This window comes from Myotis myotis, unplaced genomic scaffold (assembly GCF_014108235.1).
Source record: "Myotis myotis isolate mMyoMyo1 unplaced genomic scaffold, mMyoMyo1.p scaffold_m19_p_2, whole genome shotgun sequence".
Lineage (NCBI taxonomy): Eukaryota > Metazoa > Chordata > Mammalia > Chiroptera > Vespertilionidae > Myotis > Myotis myotis.
The window spans coordinates 45,084,544-45,112,506 of NW_023416324.1; the positions used below are offsets into that span (position 1 = coordinate 45,084,544).

Genomic DNA, 27,963 nt, shown 5'->3' on the forward strand with positions numbered 1-27,963 from the left:
TCCTCCAACTGATGAGTTTCCCTCTCTCAGAAGACGCGTGTGCCCTTCAGACATCTGACGGGAGAGCCTGCACGTTGGGTGAGCAAAGCACTGCCCTCCCACAGTGATCCCATTCAGTGACTTTCAGAACTCTTCTGTCTTTCCAGAACAATCACAAAGCAATCGGACAGAGGTTGTGTGACCTGGCTTCCTAGCCTCAAGTGCTGTATCTGTAAAATGGGGAGTACTAGCTACCTCAAAGAATGTAGTGAGGACTGAAAGAAAGCACGTATGTAAAATCGATTCCTATCACACTTTTCAGGTGTCACCTCTTATTCTCAGGGGGATCAACAGCAACTGATGGTGGGAATGTAGGCCTGAACGCTCCTGCCAATTTAAACTCCCTATACCTACAACCCCAGGTCTTTGTGTAAAAATTAAAAAGAGAAGTCGAGAAAAACTTTGCTTAAATAACTTTTAGAAAGTATGGACATAATCAAGCCTATCTTATGATCCCTAGAGACCAGTATGATATGACTATACTATTAATAATGATTCAAATTTATTACCATGCTTTAGGGCTTGGGTAGGGTTTGCTTTACAATGGTCCAAACTTTAAAGGTTCAGTCCCTGAATGTCAAGGTCCTCTATGTAGCGACCCAAAGCGATGGGGGATTGGGTACAGTTCTCACTTTATGAAATTATCACTAAAAACGAACAGTGAGAGACTAGCCTTTTGTGTGTGTTAAAATTACAAACTGTCTTTGATTTTCTTCAAAGACAGTTCCTTAGTTTTCTTTTTTGACTAATGATGGTTTGAAACTCTAGGACTCTTTCAAAATATTTCTCCATGAGTTTAAAAAGATTGGGATATTTAAAAAACAAGTTCACATTTTAAAAAATGAAGAAATTAAAAAAAAATCTGGGTAGCATTATTCTTTTAGCTCCGGATATTCTATAGCTGCAGTATAAACAGCCTGTATTTGGGGATGTTTTATCTTTAGTCAAAGGCCACTGGAAATCTTTGTTGCCTGAGTTATAATGCCTTTTTTATAACTTTAGAAAAATATAGGGAAGGATAGCCTTTCTTCTGGTAGCAGGGAGATGGGTTCTCCCATTATTTTCTCAGAAACAGGCCTCTGACCAGCAGCCTGGCCTCATCCCCTTTCCTAGGCCATGTGTCCATTTAGTGCCTTTGAACCAAGTGGATCGTGGCTCCATGTCTCTCCAGGCTCATCTCACAGGAAGGAGTTTCCCCGCTCATCAGAGGGGTAACTCCCCCTGTTCTGAAATTCTTTGTCACACGGGAATAGTAAGCTACCTTTAATGGAGTACCTGCCTGTGCCAATGGCACTCCACTTACCTTATGTCACTTACCTTTTCTTCAGACTTAACGTAAGTATAACAGACAGCCCTGCTGCTGGACTTGCTGAGTATAGGAGGCAATTATTTATCTTCTGGAATAAGTACTCTCATCAGTTCCAGTTTTTGTTAGCCTCGTTTAATACTGGTGAGTATGGAAGGCATTGTGGTGTGAAGAGAACACTGGGCTTGTCCTTGAGGATTCAGTTATGGTATTTCCTCCATTGTCTATACTGGACAACTAGGTCTAGTTTCTAATACTGAAAGGTTGTCTCCTTTTTTTACATCTATATTTGGGTTGAGTTATGGCTGCTTTGTGACCCCCTTAGAACTCTGTACTTGCTCTGTGAGCTACTTATGGGAAGAAACTAAGCCTGCTTTCTCTAATTCAGTGGTTCTCAACCTTCCGGTCCTTTAAGTACAATTCCTCATGTTGTGACCCAACCATAAAATTATTTTCGTTGCTACTTTATAACTGCAATGTTGCTACTGTTACGAATCGTAATGTAAATATCTGATGTGCAGGATGGTTTTAGGCGACCCCTGTAAAAGGGTCATTCGGCCACCAAAGGGGTCTCGACCCACAGGTTGAGAACCGCTGCTCTAATTCTTCAATACCTTATATAGTGCCCAGGGCAAGAGTAGACTCTCAGGAAGTGCTGGGGTGAGAGTAGGGGTGAGGTGAATTTGGAAGCAATAACCCGGAGTTCCACCTTAATCCCTCTGGGTCTCTTTCTTCACCTATAACATGAGAGTAACACTTCACAGAGCTGTTATATCAAATGAACTGTCTCTAAAATCCCTTTGTGAATTATAAAGTCTTACATATCTTATTATAAGAGCTAAAAAGTACTTTTTGAGGGAAAGATCTCTTATTTTATCTTTCATACATTTAGATAAATAAAAGGACATTCCATTTATTGCTTTGGGTCGACTTGTTCTTTGCGTAACTACTTCATTCTCCAGGAAGGAAGTAATCATGAAGAAATAAATGTGGTGAAAAATTTAATCATTCATTTAGCCAACGACAGCCCATGAGTGGTTTAGTAACTTTAAGTGTCTAAAGTTGGGCACCGTATTTATACTGTTATATTTTGAGAAAATGTATCATAAGTTTTATTGGAAAATTACTACATTTTGTACTCCCAACTTCCAAAGATTTGCAGAGCAGTTTGAAAAGCACATATTACCGCACGGGGAATTATGCCTCTCGTATGACATATATATGGGAAGGGACACTCTGAATGTGTTACGGCCCCACAGCTGGCACAATGAGAATGCAAGTGGAGGGAAAGAATTGTACGGATGCTAACTGGCTCCACCCAGAAGCTGCAGCAGCCTTAAGGGACAGTTTTTTGCACACCTTTTCCCCTGGGAATGACCAAGGAGAGGGGAGGCCCCGTGCCACTAATTTTAAATCTCCCCTCCTCCTCGCCATGCATACCTTTTTCTCCTGCCTGCAGTGGGTTTAACAACATTTTGTGGGGCTAATTGAGTGAGCTCGTGGTCCCTCATAATCTCCTTAGAGAAGTGTATGCGCGGTCAGGGGATGTGTTTAATAGACACGGCCGCCTCTGTGAAAGCATGCTTTGTGGAAGGGAGCCTTTGTGTGTTTCTCCATCTCTCAGCAGTTCCCGGGGCACTTCCCAAGTCTCCCTGACACCCAATGGCAGAGCTGGGAAGGAGCTGCTCCCAAAGAATGGGAGGGGGGGGGGGGGGGGGCGAAGGGGTGGGTGTGGAGGGAGGAGACTGAGCTTCGGATTCTGAGACCCTTGGTCTTGGCACTCCAGACCTGAGCATCTTTTAAACATTTTCTCTTCTTCTTACCCCCAGCTGGGGATTTTGCATTTCCAATGAGGGCCCCACTGCCGGAGTCCCAGGGAAAGTGGATCGCTTTAAGCCACCAACAATGGTGGCTTCTTATCCTCTTAGTTTAAGCTTTGGATAACTTTTTTTTCAGACCAGGTAGGGGTTTGTCAAGTGTGGCTCCGGCTCTGTCCTCTAAGACAAGTGAAATTTTCTCATCTGTCCCAGCTCTCTTTCTTTCCCTGCTTTGTGCTAATTCGAATGGAATTTTAACATTCTTACTTGTGGGCAAGTCAAGCTGTATTAGTTACATATCATGAGACCCGGTCACAAAGAAGATTTAATTATAAAGGATGGCAATTCTCAGCTCCCAGACAGCGACACCCCAAAGCTTAATTAGACAAAGGATTTACACTTTCTTTTTCTTTCCATTTATTTTGTAAGCTTGAATCTTAGAATGTAACCGAATGGAAACTGCTTTATTTACTATCAACGAAACCACAGAATTTTGCCTGATATGGTTCCTTAAATTGCTGGGAAAGGAAAAAATATCTCCATAGGGCAATGTTTGTTTTTTGTTTTTTTGTTTTTTGGTAAGTAGGACTTACAATAGCACACTTTTGGGGGCTTCTTTAACATGCCAGGCTTTATGCTAAGGTTTCGAGTTCTCTTTCTAATGCAGTTAAAAACAACTTTTGGAAAGTTAAAAAGTGGAAGAGGTTGGATTCAAATTTATGTCAGCTTCTGCCTGACAGTTTAGTTACATTCATTGATTCAGCATTTAATGAGCCCCTTAATATTTGCTGCCTGGGTAAATCTTGAATCTTTGTGTAGGGACTCTAGAGAATATGAGAGTGGGTAATGGCAGAAACTGGCATTTTTGTACCTTAGTCACCAGGAAATATGTAACAGATCCAGTGGTTGAAGACACATTCGTTTTAGTTCACCTCTCTGTCCCAAGTGGGCAAATATGCCCCCCACCCCACCTCTTGGAGAGAATGGAATATATGTAGAAGTGTTTTTGAAAACTGGAAATGGATGCAAATGTAGTGTTACCCTTATCATCAATGGGGGGGGGAGGGGGGAGGCGCAGGCGGAAGAAAGAGCACCTGACAACAGAATGCCAAATCCCAGTCTCAGATAGCCTATCTTATATTTTGGAATCCTTCCTGATGTGCCAGGAAAAGCTATCCTATGTAATAGGAAGTTTATTTCTTCTTGGCCTTCTCTGTTAAAACAGATAAAGTGGCTGCTGCCATTGTACATACAGTCTCTTCATATACTTGAAAGACTGTTCAGTTCTCCATTCTCTTCCAAGTGATCGACCATACAAAAGGGTGTGTGCCCAGCGGGCTGATCTGTCTGCCTGGATAGTTGTTGATTGGGAGAAAGAGAGAAGGATATACATGGACAGAAAGAGAGGCCATGACGTTTCCTTTTTATTGACTCAGACCTAAGAGAATTAGCCTTTTTTTTTTTGGACCCATTTTGATCTTGAGTTTCTATAATGAGTTTTCAAAGTGTCCCTAGCACGGAAATCCTTAAATGTGTTCATCAAAGCCTACTTTTTCCTCCTTTTTTTTCTACAAGCTTATGGCTGGGTCTTCCTCCTCCACTTCTTCCTAGGTTTGCCTTTCACAAGGAAATAGAACAAAAGTTGGAATACCTAAACAGGTTTTTTAAAAAGACATGCATAGACTTCACTCCCTCTTTTTGGCTGAGACTTGGTAGCTGTAGTTTAGTTTCACTATAATATATTTGAATAGCTTTGAGTGTACTGCCAAAGGCAAGAGGGCACTTAATGCCTTTGCGTTTTATAATGATTTGTTTGCCAACCTGGCTGATGGCCCAGACAACGCATCCTAGAACTTGGATGGTTGTGAAAGTGACTTGATGTTTGGAGCTTGTTTGAACTACATTAGACTTATCCTTTGAAATATGTGGGCTATTTCACTCCTGCTAATAGGCTCCAGATTCTATAAATGATGGCAAGATTTTGCACAATTGCCTCACCTTACACTTATTGAAAATATTTTGATTGCTTTTTAGCTAAATATTATTATTATTTTTAAGTTTAGTCAGTCTGGAATGTCTTAAGATGTGGTATGCTAGCGAGTCCAGAGAAATCTAGCAGCCGTTGAGTTAGGAAACTATGTTTGACATCTGCTGGGACCTTAAGCTAATCAATTAACCTCTCTGTGCTGTAGTTTCCTCCTGTAATCTTCCAGGTAGAATTTTCTAGGGTTATGTGCTAACTCGAATTTTCCCAGGCTGTTGTAGTCCAAAGCATCACATTGAAATAGATGCTTGTTGAACTTGAAAATTACAGCTTACCAAATTCACTGGCTTTGGGTGAAAATGGTTTGGACCACAGTATAGAATCCTTGTTCTACCTACTTAGGATCTTTTTCTTTTTAAATATATTTTTATTGATTTCAGAGAGGAAAGGAGAGGGAGAGAGAGAGAAACATCCATGATGAGAGAATCATCGATTGATTGGCTGCCTCCTCTATGCCCCACATCGGGGATCAAGCCCGCAACCTGGGCATGTGCCCTTGCCCAGAATCGAACCAGGGACTCTTCAGTCCACAGGTGGACACTCTATCCACTGAGCAAAACCAGCTAAGACCCTACCTCGGATCTTAATAGTGGAGATGGTGCATTGGGAATTGAGGACAAGAATCTTAGAGAAGTGAATGAAGTGAGTCTGTCTCTTCCAGCTGAGCCAGACTGGGGAAGCTTTATTTATGGGTTAATTCATGGATCAATGAAACCACATGACCTGGACTATCTTCCTATAGGATAGTTGTTCATGGAAGCCCAGTTTCCTCAAAACCTAGATTTTTCTTAGAAGTTGCCTAAAAAAGAGAAAGAAAAAAAAAAAAAGAAAAAGAAAAGAGCTTTGCCTAAGTGGTTTCCTGTCCTTAAGGTTTCCATGGAGAGAACATTTTCAAGATTAAAGGACTCTAGCTGTCATTTTTAACCTGAGGGGCCTTAAGATGTGTGTTTCAAAGCAGGGTTGAAATTTAGTCTTTTTTTCCCCTCCCCCAAGTTACATGTGTCTTTGTTTGTTTGGGAAAGTTTGCTTTCTCTTCCCAAATGCTGAGAGTCAAGGAGTGATCAACCCATTGGGTACTGATTAGTTATGAACTTTGCAGGAAAGAGAGAGTGAGAAAGAGAAAGAATCTGATTTTATAGTGCCTCTCTCCTCAATATGAAGGTAGAACTATTTTTTTTCTTCTTCTTTTCTCTTGCATCAGCCAGTAATGCTGCTAGGCTTTGGCCACCCATGGTCCTTTGAGCATCATTCATTTAGCCAATAATTTTAGCCAGTACTATGTGTGCCTCTGGGGTAGAAGTAGAAAAGGACGTCATCCATGCATTCTCTTTCCATGATAGCGGGCTGGGCGAAATCTGCAAGTCTTCCCTAGTTGTGAAATGCCACTTCCATAATGATAGCCAGCAGTGGTTGGCAAGTACAGTAGGGAAGGGCAGGGAAGGAGAGAGACCTGTTGTCAGAAAGAATAAAGAGGTTTCCAAATCTGATGAAATTAATGGTTATGAGGCAATTTGGGATTATATAGTTCAGAGGAAACAGAACCTGGGAAAGAGCCGGGAATCAGCAGACATCCAGGGGTGGGCAAACTTTTTGACTCGAGGGCCACAATGGGTTCTTAAACTGGACCGGAGGGGCGGAACAAAAGCATGGATGGAGTGTTTGTGTGAACTAATATAAATTCAAAGTAAACATCATTACATAAAAGGGTACGGTCTTTTTTTTCAATAGTTTTATTCATTTTTTCAATAGTTTTATTCATTTCAAACGGGCCGAATCGCCCGCGGGCCATAGTTTGCCCACGGCTGCATTAGACCCTGACTTACTCTCCTGCTTATCTGAAGAGCCCTCCACTGCTAGTAAACGGGTGAGCCCCTGGGAAGAAAGCAATCGAAGTAGCAACAGGATGGACCGGGCAGCATAAAGGGGCAGGGTACAGTCACCAGATCTCAGACCCTTTGACAGGTCTTTCCACATTCTTCTTTTCTCCAGAAAAAGACTTTCCCCTGATTCTTCTAATGCTGGGAGAATATATATCCCTAAATAAGACAGTGTTATACCTTCAAAAGACTCATGGACAGTTAAATCAGTGGTTAGGTATATAATAAGCACAGAGAGGCCTACCTGAGAGAAAGCATAGGGACCTCACAATAGGAAATGGAAATATTGCCCTGGCTGGTGTGCTCAGTGGTTAGAGCACATCCCTTCCTCCTCCCTGCTCCAAAAGATCTCTGGTTTGATCCTTGGTTAAGGGCAGTGTACCTGGGTTGCAGGTTCAATCCCTGGCCCCAGTAGGGGGTATGCGGGAGGCAACCAATGGATGTATCTCTCACATTGATGTTTCTTTGTTTCTCTCTCTCTCTCTCTCTCTCTCTCTCTCTCTCTCTCTCTCTCTCTCTCTCTCTTCCTCTCCCTTTTCCTCTCCCTCTTTCTCTCTTTCTAAAAATCAACGGAAAAAATATCCTTGGGTGAGGATTAACAACAATAAAAAAAAGGAGAAATAGAAATACTCTTTGTTTTAGAAAACATTCAGTTTAAATTTGTATTTGATTATATTGTTACAGTATGGTCTACTTATTTTGTCATCTTCCTGAGATTTCAAGTTATCAAATCTTTATTTTTATGTGAGAAGGTGCCTTCAAAGTTAATCTCATTTGAAAGAAGGGAAATTTGAGGCCCTTGGAAATGTAGTTATTGCCCCGTTTCCTCAGGTTAATTGGAGATAGGGTCCAGATTAAAAGTCAGGTCTCCTGACTTGCCATCCAGTCAGTGGTGCTTCTAGTATACTAAACAACCTCTTAGTATTTGACACATGAAGCAAGATGGATTCATTCATTGTTGGTTCTCAGATCTTGTCTGCAGGATTTATTGCTTGATTTAAAATACTTTCTTGATTCTCTAATCCTTGCCTCCCTATCAGGGCTGAGAGCTCAGTTGTCTTCTGTGTCACATACTTTTGAGTAAGGTGTTGACTACTATGCTAGGATGATTTAAGAAAGTGCAGTGATGGTTTATGTTATGTTAATTCCTCTTTCTCCCGCCCTCTCCCTCTCCCTCTCCTTCCCCCTCTCCCTCTCCTTCCCTCTCTCCCTCTCTCCCCTCTCCCTCTCCCCTCTCCCCTCTCCCCTCTCCCCTCTCCCCTCTCCCCTCTCCCAGCTTATAGAATAGAGGAATGACAAGATGTATGAATTATTTCAGTCTTGTTTTACCCAGCCTTCATAGGCTTATTAAATAGACCTGACATCCCAATTAGTTTGGGATACACCTTCCTGGTGTATACCCAGGGATAGTGTGTAGGGCTGACCAGCTGAGGACTGGATGGCATTCTGACCTAGTGACCCCAGCATCCTGTATTGGCTATCTCCATGTGCCTTCATGTTTCTTGAAGTCATGACAAGTCTCTGGACAGAGTATTTTATCAGCTGCCTTTTGTACAACTGTTGGTGAGTTTTCCCAGACTGTGTGGTGTTTATGATGTCAAAAGCCTTGACCAGCCCCTTTTTATGGGATGATTTTTATCAGTTTTTGTTGCCTTGAAGGGCACCTAAGCTTCCATAAAATTGCATTTTAACAGTCTGAATGATACTTTAGTTAGTTGCCATTATGTTGAAAACAATTGGTGAGAACGCAAAATAAATGACAGAAACTCAGTGGCAGAAGAAAAGCCACAGAAGAACATGCCTCATGCACTGCAGTACACTCAACTCTAGACAGCCCAGTAGAACTCTGCTTGTGAGTTTGTAGTGTGGTTGTATTAATCAGGAAAGGACAAAACTCAGGGGTTCTTATTCTGTGCTCTATAGAATTCAAAAACAATTATAACACAAACCTCTAACAGAAATTTGGCATCTTGTTCGATGATGATGTAGACAATAAATCCTAATAGTATTGGCCGTACCTGGGACTTTGTCATCAAAACATATCAAAGATATAACTTGTTTTAAGTATCATAGATAAGTTGAAATGACATGATCCTTACAACTTTGAAATTATAGTAGTTGTTAGACACACTGCTGGATCTTATCTTGTTGATTAATCTATAATAATAAAAACGTAATATGCTAATTAGACCAGACGTCCTTCCGGACAACCTTCCAGACAAAGCCGGGGCTGCGAGGGAAGCCTGGGTCCCGGGTGCCGGAGGAAAGCCAGTACAGGCAGCCGGGGGAAGGAAGACCTACTCTTGCACAAATTTCGTGCATCGGGGTCTCTAGTGCATTAATAAAGAAGCATGCAAAAATATATATATCATAAGTTAAAAAACATTTTGTAATTGATGTTCTTTACAGTCCTGTGTGTTTTATCTGGTGCATTTAAGTACACGATTCTGAGAAGAGCATCACACACTTGACTGCCCTATCCCTGGGCTTCAGGACACACACAAAAGCTAAGAATCCCTGGCCTAGGACAGGCTGCAGGACTGAAAAGATCCCTACACCTCAGTGTACACAGATTATTTGTTTAATGAATGTCTCCTGGGGATTGATGTGTCTTTTCTCTATCTTGATACCTTGACATCTCAACTTGTGATTTCTAGGTTTGCCTTAACAGGGCAAGACAGACGTAGAGGACTCACCTTCATTTTGTAGGCAGTGACAAGTAGATTTTTTTGCACATGCCAGTCATCTTTTGGGGGCATTAATTCTCAATTAGGCCATGAAAGGATTCAGTAATGATCATGTTCCTAAAGGCAAAGAAAGTCATGGTCAGGAATACTGAGTAGTCCTCTCCTCTCCTGTGGTGCTTGTGTAACTATCCACATTTGAGTTCCTTGTAAGAAAGGCAGCAGTTAAACATGTGAGCTGCCCGCACCTTAGAAACCCCAGAGATGCCCCCTTCCTTCACAGTGACATACTTTTGGTAATACCGGTAGCAACAGCTTTGAAATGCTCCAACGATGCCTTTAGGGGTGAAACCTGCATCACTATCCAGTTTGGCAGCTCCCCCTGTTTTGACGTCCATGAGTTTCTTCTTCATTACTAGTATCACTGATGCCATCTTGAAGTCCTGGGTGTCTGTTCACTGTCACAGGTCACTTCTGACCACAACCCATTGGCCATGCTTGATCGTATGATCCCCACGTACCTGGAAAGGACCTGGGTGTGTGGTAGAGCACGCAGGATGTCCAGTAAGCAGCATGCATGTCTGTTTCACAGTAGTATGCTTTCACTGTCCAAAACAGCATTGTATCTGTGACATTGAAGGTGCCTAATACATTTACCTATATTCCAGTGGTTCTCAACCTTCCTAATACTGCGACCCTTTAATACAGTTCCTCATGTTGTGGTGACCCCCAATTTCATTGTTACAAATTGAACATAATTAAAGCATAGTGATTAATCACAAAAACAATATGTAATTATATATGTGTTTTCCGATGGTCTTAGGCGACCCCTATGAAAGGGTCGTTCGACCCCCAAAGGGGTCGCGACCCACAGGTTGAGAACCGCTGCTATATTCTAAATAATACCTTTGATTGGGCATGCAAACAAAGCAGATATAACCCGGAGTTGAAATTTTCACCGAATCCACTATTGAAGTTCATCCACCAATGTCAAGAATTAACCTATTCCTGTAGAGACAGTGAAAGTTTATTAGAATTCTTCTGTAATTGAGCTGCTCCTTACAAACTAAGAGTCTCTATTTCCTCCCCTTCCATTTAAATAAGTAAGGTAGAAAGTGCAATGAGCGCACTAACATTGTATTTCCTAGGGTAAAGAAATTAAAAGAAAAGTAGTGAGTTATGACCAGAATATAAAGATGGTCTGTCTTGATACTGTATTTCTTGCCTCTCTTACAATTCACAGCCCCTGTACCAGCTCCATCTTTATTTTATGTATTGTTTCTCTTGGGATAGAACCAACTTCACGCATCATGACCAGAGGCCTTCAAGTCTGGTTTGTAGCTGTATTCTTGGATGTATTTTAGTCTCGGTTCACCCTTTGAACTGATTTATGCCTTTTGTGTTGATGCCTTCAGCAGTTACTTCCATATTTTAACTGGTTTTTCTGTAAGAAAATACTATCTGAATGGCTTCTAGAAATAACTTCTACCTCTGGCAAATATTGTCTCTGGTGAAATTACTTCTACTTCTGTTGTTTTGTGTACATAAAAACCAAACCATAGTGATTATAATATAAACACTTTGAAAGATTGCCTACCAGTAACTTTCCTAAATTAGGGTCTTTTCTCCCCAAAAGGTATAGAAGTATGGATATTCTCCTTTCCTCAAAGGCTAACCAAAAAGAAATAGAAGCAACTACCAATTAGAAATCATCAGCTCCACCTTATTTTTAATAAAACATAGTTGGTGTCTTAAGGGCATTTGTGTAGATTTAGAGAGAGGAACTGGGCAGCATGTGTGAGCGATTAGGAGAGAAACTGTGCACAAGGTTGGCCTAGATCAGTGATGGCGAACCTATGGCACGCGTGTCAGAGGTGACACGCAAACTCATTTTTTTGGTTGATTTTTCTTCGTTAAATGGCATTTAAATATATAAAATAAATATCAAAAATATAAGTCTTTGTTTTACTATGGTTGCAAATATCAAAAAATCTCTATATGTGACATGGCACCAGAGTTAAGTTAGGGTTTTTCAAAATGCTGACACGCTGAGCTCAAAAGGTTCGCCATCACTGGCCTAGGTGCTTCTTTCCTGGCACTGATTAAATAAACACAGTGACTTTATGACAGGTTAAAGGTCTAGAACTCGGGGTCCTTACTAAAAGATGTCCCTTTTATTTCCTTTACCACCTTCTCCCAATTGTCCAAATAGTAATTTCGATATAAGTAATATAAGGCTTAGCTTACTTGAATAATATTTAAAGTTCATTGGTTTGGGGGATGTTTTCCAGTTGCTTTCTTCTTTACGTCTAAGAAAAAGAAGCAGCACAGATATTTCCTGCTTTGGAATAGAGAGGAGAGATCACAACCTAAAAAGGACAGCATTGCAAGTGGGTGCCTTCCCTGTAATGGAGGTGTGAACTGACCCTGTAATGTACACTTCATAGCTATCTTCTGTTTGAGCAAATCCTCTTGAGCCCTAAAATTGATTTGTTGTATCGCTTCCCGGTTTTTTGCCAGCAGTTATTTAGACAGAGCTGAAACGTATTAAACACTGGGTTGAGTTCCTTATTGTCCTGTCTGCCACTCTGTTTCCACCGCAGTGTACGCTGGTGTACATTAGATCACTGAGGGGCTCATTATTACTGAATTCCAGCCAGGACTTCATTTCCTAAACACATGTGCTCGTCTGGTATTGCTTGTAGGCCTTAAGCTCTGCTTTCCTCTCTCGCACTCGTGTGTGTGTGTGTGTGTGTGTGTGTGTGTGTGTGTGTGTATTTCTTTTGTTAGCAGAGAATAAATACAGCAAGAAATCTTTTCAGATTATATTACAGTTTTTGTTTCATTTACACATCCCCCTTACGTGGAGTGGATTTCAGGTCAAAGAGGAGAATACCAGCTCTGTCTAGTTAATGTCAAAATTTGGGTGAAGTATGCCCTAGCCGGTTTGGCTGAGTGGATAGAGCATCAAACTGTGGATTACAGGGTCACAGGGTCGATTCCCGGCAAGGGCATGTACCTTGGTTGCAGGCTTGATCCCCCAGCCCCAGTTGGGGGTTGGAGTGTATGTGGAAGGCAATTAACTGATGTATCTCTCTCACATCGATGTTTCTCTCTCTTTCTGTCTCTCCCCCTACCTTTCACTCTCTCTAAAAACTTAATGGAAAAAAAAAAATCCTCTGGTGAGGGTTAACAAACAAAACAAATTTGGGTTAAGTAGAATAGGTGAGGAGAGGTAAAATTTTGTTGGAAGAGTAAGAACAAAGTTAACTACAATTAAAACCACTTAACCTGTAGTTACTTTTCTCAAACCCAAGGACAGCCTTAAAACTGACCACTGAACTATGGAACCGAACTGAAAAAGGCTAGGTTCATTGCATCAATCAAAGCACTTTTCTTTTCCCATTTCGGGTGCACTGATCTCCCCTTACTCCTTGGTGTTGGTGGGAAAACTTGGTCAAAAAGGATAATTACTTTTTCATTTAGTTGCATGCTCTTCAAAAGCAACAGCAAGCATTCATTAATTTCCATCTGATAGAGCTGAACTTTTTTCTTCTTTTTTTGGTGGCTAAACAATTGAAACAGGAAATGACCTGAGATACAGTTTCCATGACACCCTGTCACTTGGATCCAGTTTTCCAGAACATGAAAGACCAAAGCCGGCTTTTGATAGTGAGTAACTAATTGGACTGGCTGATACTGGGAGAATTTTTTAATGTGAAAAATAAAGGAGGAAAAAAAATGGAACAGCTGTGTTTTGGTACAGTTGTCTAATCCCCAGATAAAACACTCCAAGGACATGGAAATTGAATAGTGCCTCTAGTTAAGGAGAAAAATCTAAATTCTGTGAAAGCACTGGTATACTTGAAAGAAAATACAGGAAATATTTATGTGGAAAAACAAAAAAACAAGCAGCAAAAAAGAAAACAAAATTTACTAAGTGATGCCTTTTAGGAATCATTTTTTGTTCATGCAAAGCATGATTTCGTATTTGTCAGATGCCTTCCATGCACTCTGCGTGTGAAAAGAGAGACCACCTGCTGGATTTTTTTTCAGTCCACATTCTCTAAACATGGGTTTGGGTAGTATAGTGGGTAGAGCTGATGAGTTTTATTGGGAGGATCAAAATACCTGTAACTCATGTTAAATAAATTGAGACATTCAGTTAGAAATGTTTTTATTGACTAGTCTCCACACCCCCCCCCCCCCACACACACACACATAAATTTAGGCTTCAGTTGTATGTTGCAGCTGAAGAGCTTCTCTGGAGAATTATGTGAATTAGCCAGGGGTTTGCTAGACATACAGTATACTATTTAGAAGATAATTGGTTGGAAGATTTGGGCTCTGATTTCTGGTCTTGCCAGCCATCCACTCATGATGGGAACCTGAGACTCTTCCCTTATTTCTTGTAAATGAAGAGCTTGGAGGTAGTCCTTTAAGAGCTCTGCTATTCTGTGCCATTTTGAAATGTAAGTCAGGCTTTAATTACTCCTAACATAGAGGTTAACAGTGACGAGCATGATAGGAATGCATATAAAAATGTTAAAATTTAAAAATAGGAAGAATATCTATTTCTTAAGAGATATTACATATTATCATATCTTATACCTAATAGTATCCTTACATTTGAATTTTGAGGAATGTGGTCTTTGATTTAATGCGTGTGTTACCGGAATCCTTATCGCTGCTAGTTTTACACCTGTTCAATTTACCTGTTAGGTTTAGTTCTTGCAGTTTGTTTATAGGTAGCAATCCTTGGTTTCATTCTGTTTTCCCCAAGTAGAAGGTGAAGCAGATGTTAACACTGAAATCCAACTGTATTTAAGGGGGGGGGGGGGGGTGTAGTAGTGGATCAACTGATATGGGCATAACCAAGGGCCAGTTACCTATTGTAAATTTCCTCCTTTGCAAATTGTACCCACTTTTGGGTACACTGCACGTTGCCTGAGGCCTGGGACCTGCACCCTCCTCCTTCCATTTATTGTCCCAGCCACCCAGTGCAGTGCCTGTTCATGGAAGACACCCATTAGATGTTTGAAAGGATGGATTGTGAGGACAAAGTCCGAGGATGGACACCAGGAACACCCAGTAGTTGTTCAATAAATGGCAGTAGCTTTTTTGTTGTTGTAGTTAATCCTCACCCAAGGCTCTTTTTCTCCCATTGATTATTAGAGAGAGCAGAAGGGAGGGGGAGAGACAGAGAGAAACATCAATGTGAGAGAGACACATCAGTTGGTTGCCTCCCACACCGCCCCAGCCCGGCTGGGATTGAGCCTGCAATGGAGGTTCGTCCCCTTGATCAGAATCGAACCTGACCCTTCACTTCAGGGTTTGTCGCCCTAACCACTGAACAGCCGGCCAGGCTGGTAGTAGCTCTTGTCGTTTCATTTCCATGACGTGGTATTTTGTGAGGCTGTTGGACTCTTGAGACTAAGACTGATAAATTTCTTTTTCTAAAAATTTTTTGTTGTTCAACTAGAACAGCATTTCTATTCTGATTAAAGGTCAGATTTCTTCTATACATGGGTCCTAACGAGGTGTAAAACTAGAGCTTTTTATTGCAACATCACTCAATTTTAAGTTCTGGGTGTCCAGGCAAGAATAGCCTGTGGTCTTCTGAGGGTCGTTATCCTCAGTGCAGGAGGAAGAGACAAAATACCGGAGGGGAGTCCAGAGCAATGGTGAGCCCATGGGTAGGCGCACGCTCAGCCGGGGGAGCCACAAGTGTTACTGCCAGGGCAGCGCAGCCCATGCATCTGAAGTGCGAGACAGAAACCTGACCCAGCGCCAGGCACTGACACCCTTTCCCAAATTGTACACCCCAAGAGGGCTTCTGCCCTCTTTCCTGCAAGCTGGAGGCTGCCTCCTTTTCTCGTGGGCTGGCCGTCAAGTCCAACTCGAGAAATAAAAGCTGTCATCCAGTTAGTTATTCCTCTCACCACCATGACTGTTTGGCGAGGTCTAAAGGAGACTTTCGTCCTTGCTCCCTGGATAGCAGCCCCAGAAGCGGTCCTGATCGCAACCCACTGACCACACGTGGTCATAGGCCCTTCACCTCACTGCAAAGGACCTGGGATGGGGATAGAGCACTCGGGATGTGCAGGGAGCCGCAGGCGTGTCTGTGTCCCAGCCGCTATGCTTTCGTACAACTCACTGAGCCCCTTCCCAGCCTGAGCCTCTGTGAGCCGGGAAGGGGCTCAGTTAGCGCAGAAGCCTTACCAGGTGCAGATCATCTCTGTTCGGGAAATAGGACCTAAGGCCGCCCAGTCGCCCTGCCTCCCCTCTGCGTGCCGGGCTCCCCTTTCGCCGCGCCCCGCCCATCGCCCGCCTCCAGGCCGCCCCTCGCCCCCTACCAACCATCCCCCTGCAGGCATCGCCCCTCTCCCTGGGCCTCCCACCCCTCCCCCCGCCTCCCCCGCCTAGACTTCCCCGTGGGCGGCCCGGGATCCCCGCCCCGCCTCCCAGCCCTTTGTTCCCTCCCAGGGGCTTTGTGCGGCTCCTCCGCCCGGTGCCCCTGCGCCCCCGGCGCCCTACTCCGTTCTCCGCTCCGCGCTCTCTGTCCTTTGTCTTCCACGCCACGACCTCGCTGGCCCTTCTCCTTCTCCTGAGGACCCCACTAAACTTTGCCAGCCTACCCCGGGGCTGCTCCCGGGCGCCACCTCCGCGTCTGCTCCTCCAGCCCCTGCCACTCGTACCCACTTCGGGCTACGTTTTTGTTTTGATTTTCTTTTTTTAAACCACAGTGACTGAGGTGGCATTAAACAAACAAACAAACGCAAACAAAAAGGCGCTTTTTTAAATAGGAGGGGACTTTCCATGGAAAACACCACGGTGAATTGGGGCACCGCGGGATAATTGCGGCCCTTCGCCGGTTTGTCATTATTTCCTTTGCTCCTGTTGAGTGCCAGCGGGTGGCAGACGAACAAGGCCAAGAAGGAGCCAGTGATGGGCCTCACCTGCCCGAACCAGGCTGCCTGCCCGCCACTCAGTCATTTACGGCGCTTAAGTACTTAGCGCTGTGCTGGGTGTTGTGCTGGGCTCTAGGAATAAAAAAAATAAAAAAATTAAATTACAGAGGCCAAAGCTCCTCATAAATGCAGACACGTAATGTAACTATCATTTATTGAGCACTTACTAGGTGCTAAATACTCTTGCCTGCATTATCTTATGTAATCCTCACCACTTTGCTACCAGGTAGATAAAAGATTGACCCTGTAATTACAGTTAACGAATGCAAGAGCCAGCCTTTAAACCCAGGCACCAAGCAAGACTAGTAAAGTGGTGCCATGTACTGAGTGCCTATGATGTGTCAGGCAAGGTTCTAAACAGTTGATGTGTATTCATTTGCTTAATCTTCCCAGCCACCGGGGAGGTGTAGGTGGGGTTGTTATCGTGAGTAGAGAGGAGGATAGGGAGGGGCAAAGATGAATTGACTTTACTCAGGGCCTTGTCCTAACAACTGCAGAGCCACCGCCAAGTCAAAGCCCGGCAGAATATAAATGGGTGTAGTGGGAGGAGGTGTTTTTTCCTACTTGGAGAGTGATGGTTCACACTGTGCCTGGTTTATAGAGGAAGCTCAGAGACTACCCAGAAAATGTTTTCAAATGGAGATAAAACTCTTTAGTATTTTGGTTGGAATTTTCCTGAATAAAGACTTCAAGTTGCCTGCACTTTATGGGACCAACTCCCCCCTATGAGAGCATGTTTCCTTGGAGCAGTTAGGAAAGTTATAGTTCCGAAGTGGTTGAAAAAACATCGCTAGACAGGAGCTGAGTTTGCTTTTCAGTTCTTTTAGGACCATTTGTTAGGCAAGGATTTTAACTGACTCATCTATAAAATGGGGTGAATAATAACTCTACCATCTGCTCTTGTGATATGTGGGTTCTTTGGGGGCCTAGGCAGAAAGGTGTTGTTGGAAGATCATTACTTGTAAATTAGGATGACTTCATGCGTCCTGCTCTGAAGGTTGTTCCTGATGTGCTAAGATCGGACAGGAACAGATTTTTAGGGTCAGAGCCTTCTCTAAATTTCTCCAGCCAGAAACAGCTCCTGTCACCACTAACCAGAGTCTTGCATTAGTTGGTTGTATGCACTCTGCCTGCCACACTAGATTATGTGCTCCTCGACTCAAGCACTGTCCTCTCATTTTTGCTTCTGAGTTTGAGGCTGCGTACAGCACATGCTGATCAAATCAAACTAATGGGCTGCCAGGTTAAGGTTGAGATGAAAGGGGATGGCTTTAGTTTTGTTGCTCTTCTTTTCTTCTCTGAGGTTGAAAACGAACATCAGGCGCAGACATGGAAAGCAAAGGCTTGAAGGCCTCTGGGGAAGAGATGGGGCAGGGGAATGGGGGAGCTGGAGGAAGAATCTGCTGACAGCCCAGGAGACAGGGAATGTGGAAACTCAGGTTGAATTAGGGAGATGAGCCAGAAATAAGACAAGGATGAGCCTTCAGAAGCGGGGAGCGAGCCGAGAACTTGAGCTCCATGGGAAATAGCAGAGAGAGAAAATAACTTCTTTTTGATATGTCAAAAATGTGATGAAGGGAAGAGCATGCCTTGAAGAGTGCCCTAGTATATATGCCTGGCCAAGCGATTTAAAGTTGGGGCCTCCATTTCTTTTTAACGGGGAAAATGATATACCCTGTCTCCTCCCTGACACATTTTGGTAGGAATTGCATAAGGATGCGTATAGAAGCATTCAGGTATTCAGTGAGAAGCACAACACAAATGCCGTGAGAGCTTCCTGGAGAAGAAAGAGTGCTGGATTTAGGCTCAAGGACTTGAGAGCATATGCAGTGTCCGTGTCTTTCTGTGTAAAATGAGGATGGTAACGCCTGTCTTCCATGTCATGGACCTGCTAGGAAAAGAACATATTCCAGTTGGGACCCTTCTAGAAAGCTTGTTTCAGTGATTGACATTCAATGCTTGCTACTCTCTCACACAGATGGGTTCCTACCAAGCCTACAAGTTGTAAGCTGCTTCCCTCGCTGATCAGCGGGCTCCATAAAACAGAAGTGTGACTTGTTTAGAGAACCACACTCAGTGTTCCGACCTGACAACCCCAGGTCTGACACTGGTAAACCTCCACAAACCTTTTTTTTTTTTAAATGTTAAGATCTAGAGAAGTTCTCTAACCTGGATAAGTTGCCTCCCTGGTTCTTACTTTTAAGCTTGAAAAAGGCCCTGGGTTCCCAGCCACTTGCCTTTCCTTTGGTGTCTGTCCCCTGCCATCCCCTCACTCTTGCTCACAGTTCTTCTCCCTCCTGCCCATGATTGGCCAGCTGCTCCCCACATCTTTGCTGCCTAGAAGTCAAGCACGAAGGAAAGAGATCCCCCTCCCTGCCCCCGCCTTTTAAGGCCTTTATTGCTAATTATAAGAGAGAACGTAGTAGGGCAGCATAATAGAAAGTTTACGCTGAGACTTACACAGGACTCAAAATGTACTTAAGTTCATACTCCTTTTCTGTGCTGCCTCGTTCCTAACCATATGGAAAAATGGTCCATGCTTTTATTTCTGAGGGTTGAGGCTCATCCCCTCTTTGAACTGCCTTTAGCAAAGGCCTATGACGTCTTCCACCTCGACACCTTTATGCTTGTGGTACCCACCCCTTTGCAAGTGTGGAGTTTTCATTTTTTAGAGATCTTCAGACAGGGTAATAACAAGTTCACTTGGCCTCGGCTCTGTCCAGGAGAGACTAATTGCACAGCAAATCCCAGGCCGTAATGAGGAATTGTTGAAAGAACACCGTCTTTAATCCTTTCTTTGGCATCAGCCGCTTGCTATTAAAAAGGTAGATTGGAATCAACTAAAGATGAACAGCTTAGTTCATTTGTCTTTCTTGGCTTAAAGAAATGGGTAGGAAGGAAAAGGGTCTTAGGCTAAAACACTGAAGTTATTGAGTTGTTTTATAAGGCTTTGTTTTTCTTTGAGCATGAAATTGGCCCTAGGGGGCTTTTTAAAGGGGGGAAGTTTTGTTAAATCTCTAAGGGTAGAAGAAAAGACTACAACATTATATATGTATAAATGTAAAGTTAAAGCTATCAGGTGGATTTTAGGAAAACATCTTTTTTTCAAAACCTAATATATGCACCTGTTTTAAAACCAGTGACATTTGCATCTGCTCTCACTTTATTCATAATAGGAAAAGATTAATCTAAGACAGAGTAGAAACAAATGATTCTCAAACAAAGACTCTTGGATATATATTTGTGTTACACAACTATTGTTAAGGTTTTTTAAGCTCAGGATTATGAAGAAATGATGGGTTTCAGAAAAATGTATTTCTTTCAATATATTTTTATTGATTTCAGAGAGGAAATGAGAGGGAGAGATAGAAACATCAATGATGAGGGAAAATCATCAATCAGCTGCTTCCTGCACCCTGCCCCCCACCCCCACTGGGGATCAAGCCCCAAAACCTGGGCATGTGCCCTGACTGGGAATGGAACCATGGCACTCAACCAAGCCAGCCAGGCAGAAAAATGTATTTTTAAAAGGTTGCTGAAAGACTGACAACCTGGGTAGTGTTTATGCTCCACATACACACAAGTCATATTTATAACCAAATAGTGAAGAGCGATTAGAACTTTCATTAAAAACAACAACAACCTACATTTAGGGCGAATTAGGGTGCCTGTAAACGCTGCTTTTTAACATATTTTTAAAACTTTGTTTAACTTATCGGGGTGATATTAGTTATATAGATTTCAAGTGTACAATATTATAAATACATCATTTGCATACTGCAATGTATGTTCACCATCCAAAGTCAACTCTCCTTACATTTGAGCCCCTTTATCCTTTTCTACCTCACCCCTACCCCCCTTTCCCTCGTAACCACTGCTTTGTTGTCTGTGCCTATGATAAACAGATTTTTACTGGAAGTCGAGAACCAGGAGTTTTGGATGAATTTTCATGCTGGCACTTGACCACCTGCATGAACCTGAGCAAGTCAGTATCTTTTGTCACAAACGGAGTGGGGATGCACAGTAGACTCATTCTCATGGGGTTCTGATGAAGATTCAGTGACTGGATATTTGCTGCTGCTTGGGCTGCCCTGCAGCTTGCTCACCCTTTTTGAGGAAGGGCAGTTGGTCCTTCTCCCCGCTCCAAGCAGAGAGGGTGATGGTTGTGGTGTGTACACTAGGAGACTCCCAGAGATTCCTGTCTGGGATGTTAAACATTCAGGCAGCAATAGACAAGGACAGTTAATGATTTTAAGATTATAGAGAAGGGATTCTAGGGACAGGACAGCCAGGTGTCCACGGTGGCTTTCCATCGAGGCTGGACGATTTGATCTCCTGGGGAATGCTCTCAGCTATCTAACCTCACTAAGTTTCTGCCTCTTACTGTGTTTCTAATCATTCCCTTTTCTAATTAAGTTAGTTCCCATCTTGATATATTGCTTTCTTCTGGTGGTATTCATCTAGCACTGCACAGTTTTTTAAACTATAAAAACCAGAAATTGGCTAAGAGAGTTGGCCCACTGGATCTAAGATTCAAGTAACTTCAGATAATGCCAAGTGCCTTTGTAAGTCTCTCTGCAAGATTGTTGTATGATTTATAAATGAGAGGTTGGAGCTGGGGGAGCTGGAAAGTTCTGTGCACTCAAAGCTTGTTATTCCTGGCGGTTCTGATGAGGGGGAATCTATGGGATTAATACAGCCGTGGGTATAGTGGGATTTAGAATGCCGAAGAAGGGGCACAGAATTCGGTAAAGTTTCTGGTCCTTGTAGTGGAGAGCCCACAATAAACCAGCATGCAGGACACTTTCCTTCTGCTTTTAACTATGTGGTAGGTAAAATGCATAGGTATTTTGTGACTGCTTGCTTTTTGTGTGCCTGCCATCTCTACAGGCACACCAGGACTAAAGCTGATAGTGAGAGTGTGACTGGGTAGCAGGTGGGGTTGAGAGAAGACTCATATTTCCTGAGCTTCTGTAGAGAAGGCACTATACTTGAATCTGTTTTTTTCTCATTTGATGTTACCTCCTTTATTTTAGAAAGCCTCACTGAGAGGAAGTCTTACTTAGTAACTTGCCGGATGTCCATGTATCAATTAGCAATTAAATGGGAGATTGGACATTGACACCCAGGCCTTTTCTATTTCAAAGCCTACCAGGTTCTTTCCATGCTATTCGTGCTATAGGATCAAGGGAGAATAAAAAAAGGACGTGGAAGAGAGAAAGGAATAGAGCAGCGGTTCTCAACCTGTGGGTCGCGACCCTTTTGGGGGTCGAACAACCATTTCACAGGGGTCGCCAAAGACCATCGGAAAACACATATATAATTACATATTGTTTTTGTGATTAATCACTATGCTTTAATTATGTTCAGTTTGTAACAATGAAAATATATCCTGCATATCAGATATTTACATTACGATTCATAACAGTAGCAAAATTACAGTTATGAAGTAGCAATGAAAATAATGTTATGGTTGGGGCTCACCACAACATGAGGAACTGTATTAAAGGGTCGCAGCATTAGGAAGGTTGAGAACCACTGGACTAGAGGTTACCTAGGAAAATAAACAAGCATTAGGTTCCAGAGATAGATTATTGAAACATCAAGGGACAAGGAATCATAAAATTGCAAGATTGGAATAGAGCTTAAAGGAATAAAGCTCATCACCCTCTCCAAGTGATCACCCCTTTATCAAAATGGTTACTCAACCTCTTCCTGCAACAGTGATGGGGGATTAGATGGTCTGTTCTCTCTGTGGACAGCTCCGGCTATTAGAAACGTATTCTTTATGAACCCTAGGATTCCCTCTGTCTCCAAGTTCGCCTACCTACCAGTAACAACCTCTTAGTAACTAAAAATGATAATTAGTACTTTGAATTGATAAAGCTAGGCAGCAATGTGATCATGAAATCAAAGTGCTTTGGTTTGAATCCCAGTTCCTCTACTTCCTAGCTGGGGCCTTGGACAAGTCCCATGCAATCAATCCTCTAAGCCCTGGATTCCTCATTCATACATGGTGGCCACCTCACGTTGCTATGAGGATCCAATGAGAGAAAGCATTTAGCATAGTCACTGGCACACAGTGAGTTTTATAAGGTTACAGATTGCTATTACTTTCCATACCTCCCTCCGGTAGGAATTATCACTCCCATTTTCCAGATCTTGAAAACTGATGGAGCTTCCTGAGAGTCGCAGAAGAAGCAAGTGGAAACCATGACGTTCAAGAGCAAATAATTTTAACTTTTGCTCTTTCCATCTTAACACTTCCCACCACTCCCCTACTCTGAATGGAGAAAGGCTGCTGTAGGCCAACTGGAGTCACTGAGACAAAATAAAATATCCTGCAGATTGCTGTACTTTCCTTTTTCCTTTCTCATGAAAAAAGAATTTCCTTTTGGAAATGTTTTTCCATTCATTTATATTCATCAGCACTTGGGTCAGGTGTCACTTCAGGCACTTGTTTTGAATAGCTAATATAAAAAGTCTCTTGGGAGGACAACTTTGTTTTTCAGTATTTGTACACAGTAAATGTAACATGGGATATCGTTAAGTTTATTTCCACCACGTGTGTCCCAGGCTCTAACATAGAACAATCAGGCCACATTATATGTTTTACAAAAGATGAGATATATTTTATGTTAGCTGGATGTTAATTTCTGGCCTGTCAATATTCTTGGACCGGTTATGCCAGAGGCACAAATTTCCACCCTTAATGTGTTCTGTTTTTCTGTTATTAATTGCTGTCATCAGACTTGAAGAGCCTGGCTCTGGGGTTCGTATCCCTGATTCTACTGCAGACTAGTTTATCTTGAGTAAGCCTCGTTTAGCCTGTGATTGTCTATCTGCAAAATTGTTGCACTATTTCTTACCAGAATGGTTCTAAGGCAGGTTTTCTCATCCTAGACACTAATGACACTGGGGGGTGGTGGTGGCGGAAGAGGGTCTGTCCTATGCATTTTAAGATATTTAACATCTCTCATCTTTACCCACTAGATGCCAGCAACTCCCCTTTACCCCACACCAGTTGTGATACCCCAAAATGCCCAATGTCCCCTGGGAGGGGACATAATCAACCCCCACCTGAGAAACACTGCTATGAGGTGGAACACTATTCTATATGTAAAAGGGTTGCACGCTGAAGGTAACTACTAGACATTTCATTAAATGTCTACTTCAAGTAAAGGACTGTGCTAAGTGCTATGGAGAAAAGTAACCATGTGCAAGTTACTATCCATGCTTCCCAGCAGTTATGGTGGGGAATGGTGATGCAAGGTAGAATCTGATAAATATGCAAGGTTGAATTAACATATCAAAGACAAGGTGGCATTTGGCATTTGAGTTGCACTTGTAGGAATAGGGAAGGACCCCCAACAAAGAATTAGGGCTTTATTCTAGTCTTTTGATAGGTTGCCTGTCAGAAAATGGAAATTTGAGAAGTAGGCTTTCAATGCAGGTGACAAACTGGGAGATTGTGTGACTCACCTACAGGGGCCACAGTTGTTGGGGGCAGGAATGTTAGTCTGGTGTTGCCAGATCTTCCAGTGTTTCAAAAGATGTTGAAAATGCAGATTTTTGTAAAATGTGAAATTTCCCAAATTTTTAACATTAGCTCAATTGAAAACAACAGTAACATTGTGCTGGCCAAACAAAAGACCGAATGGAGGTCAAATGAGGTTGCCAGTTTGCAGCCTCTGTTCCAGGTCATCTTTTAAGGGGTTGGGGGGAGGCTTCTCTCATTCTTTCCCTTAAAAAGCTATCAGAGGAAATGTCAAACTGGCATGTTCCTTCTTACTGTATACTATTCATTTCTACCCATGTTTTACTTTCTCCATTTAAATCTTACCTATCAAGATAAAGTTCAGATCTAAAATTATGACCTAGTTTAAGTAAAACAACGTTTTTTGGAAAACACGAGCATCCTCCACTTAAGAATTCTCCTGGGTCCTCAGCTAAAAGTGAAACTTGGAATGGCTGCCAGCAAATGCCTTTTGTAGCCTTGGAAATTTAAAGTGATTTATCACTTGCTGGTAATAACTAGAGGCCTCCATATACAAGAAAGAAGTTAAAGGTAAAGAGGCCAAAAATAACAAGTATAACCATATGGCTTTTTTCAAAAAGGTGGCTATGTGACTATCTAGCTAAAAAGGACTCTTGCCAGCTTTACTGTGAATTTTCTCCTCCTCCTCCTCCTCCTCCTCCTCCTCCTCCTCCTCCTCCTCCTCCTCCTCCTCCTCCTCCTCCTCCTCCTCCTGGTAGCTTTACATAGTAGTCTTTCAGTTTTAACATTGTAGGGAAGGAATTCCTCCTCCTTTTACTCCTAGGTTTTGAAACCCTGAACTATGGGGTGAGGAAGAAATGTGTTTACAGGCAGCAGAGCCAGATCCCTAGTTGACCATAGGATTATTGGTTTGTACCTCAGCAGTAAACCTATGTGATAACTCCTATGTGTATTCTTTTAAGTCTCCAGAGGTGGTTTAGCTTTCTGTGGTGGTATCTGAGTTCCACGTGGGACTATCTAGCTCAGTGCACGCCATCTCGTTCTTAAGGATGAAGTATAAAATTACTTGGTCAGATACCTTGAAGAAATCAAGATGTATATTAGTTCATACAGTTTCTACTTGTTTAATAAAGCGAATGGCACATCTTGGCCTGGTTTGCCCTTACAGAATTCTTACTTGTCCTTGGTAATTATAATTAAATAATCTATTCTATAATTATGCTGAGCAAGTTGACTAGTTTATAGGCTCTGGAGCTCATATGCTCCTCCTTGGTCATAATGGAGGTATTTCCCCCAGTTCAAGCTCTTGGAGCGCTTCATTGGTATGTTGGTATCCATGTGGCTTTTGTCACATTATAGTATGGGATGAGAACACACACACACACACACACACACACACACACACACACGTGCATGCACGCACGCACGCACGCACACACGCACACATGGCATAGAAGGCTAAAAATTAGGGCTCTAGGTTAACCTAGATAGTATGAATTCTTGGATTTTTTTTCTAATAAATCTTGAACTGTTATTACAAATAGTTTATTAAATACAAACATTAATAATTTAACAATGTCTACTCATCTGAATTGAACAGCATACTTTATTTATTTATTTATTTATTTATTTATTATTGCTTAAAGTATTACAAAGAGTCTTACATATGTCTCCTTTTTTTTCCCCCCGCCCTTGACAATCCCCTGGCCTCCCCTACCCCCCAGTGTCTTATGTCCATTGGTTATGCTTATATGCATGCATACAAGTCCTTTGGTTGATCTCTTACCCACCCCCCTCGTGCCCTCCCACCCTCCCCGGCCTTCCTGTGAAAAGCATACTTTAAAAAATTAATTTCTTTGGGATATACTTTGGAAACTAGAATTGGGGAGCTGTGGGAGTTACAGACTTTCAGGCCATAATGAAAACAGCTAGGAAATAATACAGACGCTACCCCTTCGTGTGAGAGACTGAATGTAAATCACCCTAAGAGTCTCCTCGGCCCAGATGCATTTCCAGTCTGATTGGTTTGACATTTGTCTAGGACCTTTGGAACAGAAGCTGATGCAATTAAAAACGAAAATGAGTTTCTATCTGTGCAAGTTCAGAATATCTCAAAGCATTTTTTTCTCTTCTTAAATCATTTTGACTATTGGTATTTGTGGCAGTATGGCTTCCTCATATGAAACACGCTGTTATGCAACAGCTGTAGTTGTGTTGCCTGAATGCATGCCAATTCTGTTCAGATTGAGCTGCGGGGACTGCTTGTTAGCTCCCTAGTTGCCTGGGAGAGAGGGTAATGTAAAATTAATGTCTGAAGAAAGGCCTCCTATCTGACACTGTTTGGGGATGCAGGTAGTCTGAAGTGGTGTACAGAAATTAAACTAACGTGCTAATCTTCCTACGTTAATAGAAAAGTGGCTGGGATTCATGGTTCCAACTCTTTTGGTTTTAATTTACGAAATTGGGGAGAGCCTTGGTTCCACCCTTTCCCTTACCTAGCTCCATCCTTGAACATAAAGCATGTATGAGCCTGGGATTTTGAGACCTTTAGGTGTTTGGAATTTAGGCTGCTCTTCACAGAGGAGTGGTGGGAGAGAGTGTTGTAATAGGATTCTCACATACAGGCTACACATATCTAAGAAAATACTTATTTATTCAAGTAGTCTTTTTCTTAATGAGTAGCAGCTAAATTAGACTGATGCTGAACATTTTTTATTCATTCTAAGCTAAGGATAATGTAACATAGCCCCTTCACTCAGCAGTGTAGAACCAATTTTGAATCTACCTATCCTTTCTGTAGTCTTTTTTCTCCTTCCTGGTGATTTGGCAGTGATCGGTATTCGTCTCTCTGTATTCTCATTGGAGCCGAAGCAGCTCATTTCAGCATTAAGTCCAGTGCCTAGCTCTGTGGCATCATTCTCCTGTGGTTCTAGAATACCTGCCTTGCTTATCTGCTTTATCTCTGGACTGGGAGCTTATGACTGTGTAACAGTCTATCTTGCTGTGTTTGTAACTGCAACATCCGGCCTGGTGCCTGGCACACACTGAGTGCTTAATAAATGTTTGTTGATATATATACAAACAAAAGGTTCTATCAGTGAGGTTGTCAACTTTGGAAAGAAGGAAGGATCAAATAACAAGCCAGATTTTCTTTTCACTGCCATGAACACTGTGGTATTCAATCCTTACAACAGTCTTGCACAATAGGCATCCTTATCCTTGTTTTATTTATTACGACCCCCACATGGGTCTCAGAGCTGGTTAGGAGGAGGGGTCTGGATTTGAACCCAGGTTTCATCCTCTGATCATTGTTCTTACGCTGTACCACAGGAGGGCCTTTTCTAATAGAGTAATGTTTCTAGGAAAATTTTTTCTAGAGACTTCTCTCTTCTTGAATTTAGTAGAGCAATTCCTTTTCATATTTTATAAACCCTTCTCCTGAATAAACAAACACTGGTAGAATTCCACCAAAAACAGAACCGCAGAGACTTGTCAAGCAGAGCTGGAATGGGAAACAGCAATGGAGTTAACTGGCATCGGAAAGACCTGGATTTTCATCTTGGATTCTCTACTTACTAGCAATGTGACCATGGACAAGTCATTTATGCCTCTGTTTTGTCTTATGTAATTGGGGATACCATTAGTGCCCATTTCACATGAGGTAATGGAGGTAAATTAAAGCATTTGCTATGTGTCTGAGACATAATTTCTCAAGTGCTACGTGCTG

At 42.4% G+C, this 27,963-nt stretch overlaps 1 protein-coding gene across 3 annotated transcripts in view; it reads left to right on the plus strand.

The window, feature by feature from the left end:
* The window catches only part of CACHD1 (cache domain containing 1), a 221,965-nt gene that overhangs the window by 20,376 nt on the left and 173,626 nt on the right, over positions 1-27,963 (plus strand). Inside the window, exon 1 of one of the 3 annotated variants that reach the window (XM_036347581.1) lies at positions 245-268. The exons of the other annotated variants lie outside the window; for them this stretch is intronic. The gene's annotated coding sequence lies outside the window, so the exon portion shown is untranslated. Of the gene's footprint in view, positions 1-244; positions 269-27,963 lie in introns of those variants that run through there. 3 annotated transcript variants of the gene reach the window in all.